This window comes from Salvelinus alpinus, chromosome 1, assembly GCF_045679555.1.
Source record: "Salvelinus alpinus chromosome 1, SLU_Salpinus.1, whole genome shotgun sequence".
NCBI classification, from domain to species: Eukaryota; Metazoa; Chordata; class Actinopteri; order Salmoniformes; family Salmonidae; genus Salvelinus; species Salvelinus alpinus.
The window spans coordinates 88496482-88504857 of record NC_092086.1 but is presented as its reverse complement, the minus strand read 5'-3'; positions in this window follow the sequence as shown (position 1 = coordinate 88504857).

The following is an 8376-nucleotide window of genomic DNA, read 5'->3' as shown; positions in this document are numbered from 1 at the left end:
ACATGGGCACCCTAATAGACATTATCCTGACCAACTTGCCCTCCAAATACACCTCTGCTGTCTTCAATCAAGATCTCAGCGATCACTGCCTCATTGCCTGTATCCGCTACGGGTCCGCGGTCAAACGACCACCCCTCATCACTGTCAAACGCTCCCTAAAACACTTCTGCGAGCAGGCCTTTCTAATCGACCTGGCCCGGGTACCCTGGTCAGTTGAGGATGCCTGGTCATTCTTTAAAAGTTACTTCCTCACCATATTAGACAAGCATGCTCCGTTCAAAAAATGCAGAACTAAGAACAGATATAGCCCTTGGTTCTGTGGGGAACTGCAATAGCATCGAAGAGTCCCCGCGATATGCAACTGTTCAGGGAAGTCAGGAACCAATATACGCAGTCAGTCAGGAAAGCAAAGGCCAGCTTTTTCAAGCAGAAATTTGCATCCTGTAGCTCTAACTCCAAAAAGTTCTGGGATACTGTAAAGTCCATGGAGAACAAGAGCACCTCCTCCCAGCTGCCCACTGCACTGAGGCTAGGTAACACGGTCACCACCGATAAATCCGTGATAATCGAAAACTTCAACAAGCATTTCTCAACGGCTGGCCATGCCTTCCTCCTGGCGACTCCAACCTTGGCCAACAGCTCCGCCCCCCCCCGCTGCTACTCGCCCAAGCCTCCCCAGCTTCTCCTTTACCCAAATCCAGATAGCAGATGTTCTGAAAGAGCTGCAAAACCTGGACCCATACAAATCAGCTGGGCTTGACAATCTGGACCCCCTATTTCTGAAACTGTCCGCCGCCATTGTCGCACCCCCTATTACCAGCCTGTTCAACCTCTCCTTCGTATCATCTGAGATCCCCAAGGATTGGAAAGCTGCCGCGGTCATCCCCCTCTTCAAAGGGGGAGACACCCTGGACCCAAACTGTTACAGACCTATATCCATCCTGCCCTGCCTATCTAAGGTCTTCGAAAGCCAAGTCAACAAACAGATCACAGACCATCTCGAATCCCACCGTACCTTCTCCGCTGTGCAATCCGGTTTCCGAGCCGGTCACGGGTGCACCTCAGCCACGCTCAAGGTACTAAACGATATCATAACCGCCATCGATAAAAGACATTACTGTGCAGCCGTCTTCATCGACCTGGCCAAGGCTTTCGACTCTGTCAATCACCATATTCTTATCGGCAGACTCAGTAGCCTCGGTTTTTCTAATGACTGCCTTGCCTGGTTCACCAACTACTTTGCAGACAGAGTTCAGTGTGTCAAATCGGAGGGCATGTTGTCCGGTCCTCTGGCAGTCTCTATGGGGGTACCACAGGGTTCAATTCTCGGGCCGACTCTTTTCTCTGTATATATCAATGATGTTGCTCTTGCTGCGGGCGATTCCCTGATCCACCTCTACGTAGACGACACCATTCTGTATACTTCTGGCCCTTCCTTGGACACTGTGCTATCTAACCTCCAAACGAGCTTCAATGCCATACAACACTCCTTCCGTGGCCTCCAACTGCTCTTAAACGCTAGTAAAACCAAATGCATGCTTTTCAACCGTTCGCTGCCTGCACCCGCACGCCTGACTAGCATCACCACCCTGGACGGTTCCGACCTAGAATATGTGGACATCTATAAGTACCTAGGTGTCTGGCTAGACTACAAACTCTCCTTCCAGACTCATATCAAACATCTCCAATCCAAAATCAAATCTAGAGTCGGCTTTCTATTTCGCAACAAAGCCTCCTTCACTCACGCCGCCAAACTTACCCTAGTAAAACTGACTATCCTACCGATCCTCGACTTCGGGGATGTCATCTACAAAATAGCTTCCAATACTCTACTCAGCAAACTGGATGCAGTTTATCACAGTGCCATCCGTTTTGTCACTAAAGCACCTTATACGACCCACCACTGCGACCTGTATGCCCTAGTCGGCTGGCCCTCGCTACATGTTCGTCGTCAGACCCACTGGCTCCAGGTCATCTACAAAGCTATGCTAGGTAAAGTGCCGCCTTATCTCAGTGCACTGGTCACGATGGCTACACCCACCCGTAGCATGCGCTCCAGCAGGTGTATCTCACTGATCATCCCTAAAGCCAAAACCTCATTTGGCCGCCTTTCCTTCCAGTTCTCTGCTGCCTGCGACTGGAACGAATTGCAAAAATCTCTGAAGTTGGAGACTTTTATCTCCCTCAACAACTTTAAACATCTGCTATCTGAGCAGCTAACCGATCGCTGCAGCTGTACATAGTCCATCGGTATATAGCCCACCCAATTTACCTACCTCACCCCCATACTGCTTTTATTTATTTACTTTTCTGCTCTTTTGCACACCAGTATCTCTACTTGCACATGATCATCTGATGATTTATCACTCCAGTGTTAATCTGCTAAATTGTAATTATTCGATTTATTGCCTACCTCCTCATGCCTTTTGAACACATTGTATATAGATTCTCTTTTTTTCTACCATGTTATTGACTTGTTTATTGTTTACTCCATGTGTAACTCTGTGTTGTTGTCTGTTCACACTGCTATGCTTTATCTTGGCCAGGTCGCAGATGCAAATGAGAACTTGTTCTCAACTAGCCTACCTGGTTAAATAAAGGTTAAATAAAATAAATAAATAAATAAAAATTCACTACTACACTGGGCGAGCAAGGGACACAGCATTCAGAAAAAGCTAACGGGCCAGGGCTAGTGGATGGTTCTGCGGCGATCACGTCGGCAGTCCAATCATGATGGATTGGCGGGGCTCCATGTTGACAATAAAGGGTCCAGGCCAATTGGCAAAGGAGGTAATTGTAGCCCTAGAATTAGTTGGTATATGGGCCTAGCTCGAGGCTAGCTGGTGCTTACTTCGGGACAGAGGCGTTAGCTAACAGTAGCCACTCGTTTTCCAGCTAGCTAGCTAGGTAGCAGCTAGCTAGTAGTAATGATCCAGTGTAATGATCCAGAGCGGCAGGAATCCGGTGATATGGTAGAGAGAAGCGGTCCGATATGCTCAGGGTTGATATCGCGCTGTGCAGACTGGCAGGTGATTGTCCGAGCTAAGGCTGGCTGATTCTGGGGGGAAAAGGCGAGGACAGCTAGCCGTGGCTAACAAAGCCTAGTAGCTAGTTAGCTGGCTAGCTCCTGATGGAAGTTCCAGTTATAAGGAATAAAAATAGAAGATCCGTACCACATTGGGTGAGGCAGGTTGCAGGAAAGTATATTTAGTTCGTAGATAGAAGTGAGATTAAGATATACGAAATATACGGCTATTTATAAGGGATAAGACAAAGACAGATATACACGTCCTACTGCACCGCCATCTTGGAAACTATCATTAACTACACTATATATACAAAAGTATGGGACACCCCTTCAAATTAGTGGATTCAGCTATTTCAGCCACACCCGTTGCTGAGAAGTGTATAAAATCAGTCACACAGCTATGCAATCTCCATAGACAAACATTGGTAGTAGAATGACCTTACTGAAGAGCATAGTGACTTTCAACGTGGCACCTTCATAGGATGCCACATTTCAGTTCGTCAGTTCGTAATTTCTGCCCTGCTACAGTACAGCTGCCCCAGTCAACTGTAAGTGCTGTTATTGTGAAGTGGAAATGTCTAGGAGCAACAACAGCTCAGATGCGAAGTGGAAGTTAACACAAACTCACAGAACGGGACCACCGAGTGTAGAAGCACGTAGCCTGTAAAAATTGACTGTCCCCGGTTGCAACATTTACATTTACATTTAAGTCATTTAGCAGACGCTCTTATCCAGAGCGACTTACAAGTTGGTGCATTCACCTTATGATGTCCAGTGGAACAACCACTTTACAATAGTGCATCTAACTCTTTTAAGGGGGAGGGGGGGGTTAGAAGGATTACTTTATCCTATCCTAGGTATTCCTTAAAGAGGTGGGGTTTCAGGTGTCTCCGGAAGGTGGTGATTGATTCCGCTGACCTGGCGTCGTGGGGGAGTTTGTTCCACCATTGGGGTGCCAGAGCAGCGAACAGTTTTGACTGGGCTGAGCGGGAGCTGTACTTCCTCAGAGGTAGGGAGGCGAGCAGGCCAGAGGTGGATGAACGCAGTGCCCTTGTTTGGGTGTAGGGCCTGATCAGAGCCTGAAGGTACGGAGGTGCCGTTCCCCTCACAGCTCCGTAGGCAAGCACCATGGTCTTGTAGCGGATGCGAGCTTCAACTGGAAGCCAGTGGAGAGAGCGGAGGAGCGGGGTGACGTGAGAGAACTTGGGAAGGTTGAACACCAGACGGGCTGCGGCGTTCTGGATGAGTTGTAGGGGTTTAATGGCACAGGCAGGGAGCCCAGCCAACAGCGAGTTGCAGTAATCCAGACGGGAGATGACAAGTGCCTGGATTAGGACCTGCGCCGCTTCCTGTGTGAGGCAGGGTCGTACTCTGCGAATGTTGTAGAGCATGAACCTACAGGAACGGGTCACCGCCTTGATGTTGGTTGAGAAGGACAGGGTGTTGTCCAGGATCACGCCAAGGTTCTTAGCGCTCTGGGAGGAGGACACAATGGAGTTGTCAACCGTGATGGCAAGATCATGGAACGGGCAGTCCTTCCCCGGGAGGAAGAGCAGCTCCGTCTTGCCGAGGTTCAGCTTGAGGTGGTGATCTGTCATCCACACTGATATGTCTGCCAGACATGCAGAGATGCGATTCGCCACCTGGTTATCAGAAGGGGGAAAGGAGAAGATTAATTGTGTGTCGTCTGCATAGCAATGATAGGAGAGACCATGTGAGGATATGACAGAGCCAAGTGACTTGGTGTATAGCGAGAATAGGAGAGGGCCTAGAACAGAGCCCTGGGGGACACCAGTGGTGAGAGCACGTGGTGCGGAGACAGATTCTCGCCACGCCACCTGGTAGGAGCGACCTGTCAGGTAGGACGCAATCCAAGCGTGGGCCGCGCCGGAGATGCCCAACTCGGAGAGGGTGGAGAGGAGGATCTGATGGTTCACAGTATCAAAGGCAGCCGATAGGTCTAGAAGGATGAGAGCAGAGGAGAGAGAGTTAGCTTTAGCAGTGCGGAGCGCCTCCGTGACACAGAGAAGAGCAGTCTCAGTTGAATGACTAGTCTTGAAACCTGACTGATTTGGATCAAGAAGGTCATTCTGAGAGAGATAGCAGGAGAGCTGGCCAAGGACGGCACGTTCAAGAGTTTTGAAGAGAAAAGAAAGAAGGGATACTGGTCTGTAGTTGTTGACATCAGAGGGATCGAGTGTAGGTTTTTTCAGAAGGGGTGCAACTCTCGCTCTCTTGAAGGCGGAAGGGACGTAGCCAGCGGTCAAGGATGAGTTGATGAGCGAGGTGAGGTAAGGGAGAAGGTCTCCGGAAATGGTCTGGAGAAGAGAGGAGGGGATAGGGTCAAGCGGGCAGGTTGTTGGGCGGCCGGCCGTCACAAGATGCGAGATTTCATCTGGAGAGAGAGGGGTGAAAGAGGTCAAAGCACAGGGTAGGACAGTGTGAGCAGAACCAGCGGTGTCGTTTGACTTAGCAAACGAGGATCGGATGTCGTCGACCTTCTTTTCAAAATGGTTGACGAAGTCATCCGCAGAGAGGGAGGAGGGGGGGGGAGGGGGAGGAGGATTCAGGAGGGAGGAGAAGGTGGCAAAGAGCTTCCTAGGGTTAGAGGCAGATGCTTGGAATTTAGAGTGGTAGAAAGTGGCTTTAGCAGCAGAGACAGAAGAGGAGAATGTAGAGAGGAGGGAGTGAAAGGATGCCAGGTCCGCAGGGAGGCGAGTTTTCCTCGATTTCCGCTCGGCTGCCCGGAGCCCTGTTCTGTGAGCTCGCAATGAGTCGTCGAGCCACGGAGCAGGAGGGGAGGACCGAGCCGGCCTGGAGGATAGGGGACATAGAGAGTCAAAGGATGTAGAAAGGGAGGAGAGGAGGGTTGAGGAGGCAGAATCAGGAGATAGGTTGGAGAAGGTTTGAGCAGAGGGAAGAGATGATAGGATGGAAGAGGAGAGAGTAGCGGGGGAGAGAGAGCGAAGGTTGGGACGGCGCGATACCATCCGAGTAGGGGCAGTGTGGGAAGTGTTGGATGAGAGCGAGAGGGAAAAGGATACAAGGTAGTGGTCAGAGACTTGGAGGGGAGTTGCAATGAGATTAGTGGAAGAACAGCATCTAGTAAAGATGAGGTCAAGCGTATTGCCTGCCTTGTGAGTAGGGGGGGAAGGTGAGAGGGTGAGGTCAAAAGAGGAGAGGAGTGGAAAGAAGGAGGCAGAGAGGAATGAGTCAAAGGTAGACGTGGGGAGGTTAAAGTCACCCAGAACTGTGAGAGGTGAGCCATCCTCAGGAAAGGAGCTTATCAAGGCGTCAAGCTCATTGATGAACTCTCCAAGGGAACCTGGGGGGCGATAAATGATAAGGATGTTAAGCTTGAAAGGGCTGGTAACTGTGACAGCATGGAATTCAAAGGAGGCGATAGACAGATGGGTCAGGGGAGAAAGAGAGAATGTCCACTTGGGAGAGATGAGGATCCCAGTGCCACCACCCCGCTGACCAGAAGCTCTCGGGGTGTGCGAGAACACGTGGGCAGACGAGGAGAGAGCAGTAGGAGTAGCAGTGTTATCAGTGGTAATCCATGTTTCCGTCAGTGCCAAGAAGTCGAGGGACTGGAGGGAAGCATAGGCTGAGATGAACTCTGCCTTGTTGGCCGCAGATCGGCAGTTCCAGAGGCTGGCGGAGACCTGGAACTCCACGTGGGTCGTGCGCGCTGGGACCACCAGGCAGCGGCCACGCGGTGTGAAGCGTTTGTATGGTCTGTGCAGAGAGGAGAGAAGAGGGATAGACAGACACATACAGTGGGGAGAACAAGTATTTGATACACTGACAATTTTGCAGGTTTACCTACTTACAAAGCATGTAGAGGTCTGTAATTTTTATCATAGGTACACTTCAACTGTGAGAGACGGAATCTAAAACAAAAATCCAGAAAATCACATTGTATGATTTTTAAGTAATTAATTTGCATTTTATTGCATGACATAAGTATTTGATACATCAGAAAAGCAGAACTGAATATTTGGTACAGAAACCTTAGTTTGCAATTACAGAGATCATACGTTTCCTGTAGTTCTTGACCAGGTTTGCACACACTGCAGCAGGGATTTTGGCCCACTCCTCCATACAGACCTTCTCCAGATCCTTCAGGTTTCGGGGCTGTCGCTGGGCAATACGGACTTTCGGCTCCCTCCAAAGATTTTCTATTGGGTTCAGGTCTGGAGACTGGCTAGGCCACTCCAGGACCTTGAGATGCTTCTTACGGAGCCACTCCTTAGTTGCCCTGGCTGTGTGTTTCGGGTCGTTGTCATGCTGGAAGACCCAGCCACGACCCATCTTCAATGCTCTTACTGAGGGAAGGAGGTTGTTGGTCAAGATCTCGCGATACATGGCCCCATCCATCCTCCCCTCAATACGGTGCAGTCGTCCTGTCCCCTTTGCAGAAAAGCATCCCCAAAGAATGATGTTTCCACCTCCATGCTTCACGGTTGGGATGGTGTTCTTGGGGTTGTACTCATCCTTCTATTCCTCCAAACACGGCGAGTGGAGTTTAGAGCAAAAAGCTCTATTTTTGTCTCATCAGACCACATGACCTTCTCCCATTCCTCCTCTGGATCATCCAGATGGTCATTGGCAAACTTCAGACGGGCCTGGACATGCGCTGGCTTGAGCAGGGGGACCTTGCGTGCGCTGCAGGATTTTAATCCATGACGGCGTAGTGTGTTACTAATGGTTTTCTTTGAGACTGTGGTCCCAGCTCTCTTCAGGTCATTGACCAGGTCCTGCCGTGTAGTTCTGGGCTGATCCCTCACATTCCTCATGATCATTGATGCCCCACGAGGTGAGATCTTGCATGGAGCCCCAGACCGAGGGTGATTGACCGTCATCTTGAACTTCTTCCATTTTCTAATAATTGTGCCAACAGTTGTTGCCTTCTCACCAAGCTGCTTGGCTATTGTCCTGTAGCCCATCCCAGCCTTGTACAGGTCTACAATTTTCCCCTGATGTCCTTACACAGCTCTCTGGTCTTGGCCATTGTGGAGAGGTTGGAGTCTGTTTGATTGAGTGTGTGGACAGGTGTCTTTTATACAGGTAACGAGTTCAAACAGGTGCAGTTAATACAGGTCATGAGTGGAGAACAGGAGGGCTTCTTAAAGAAAAACTAACAGGTCTGTGAGAGCCGGAATTCTTACTGGTTGGTAGGTGATCAAATACTTATGTCATGCAATAAAATGCAAATTAATTACTTAAAAATCATACAATGTGATTTTCTGGATTTTTGTTTTAGATTCCGTCTCTCACAGTTGAAGTGTACCTATGATAAAAATGACAGACCTCTACATGCTTTGTAAGTAGGAAAACCTGCA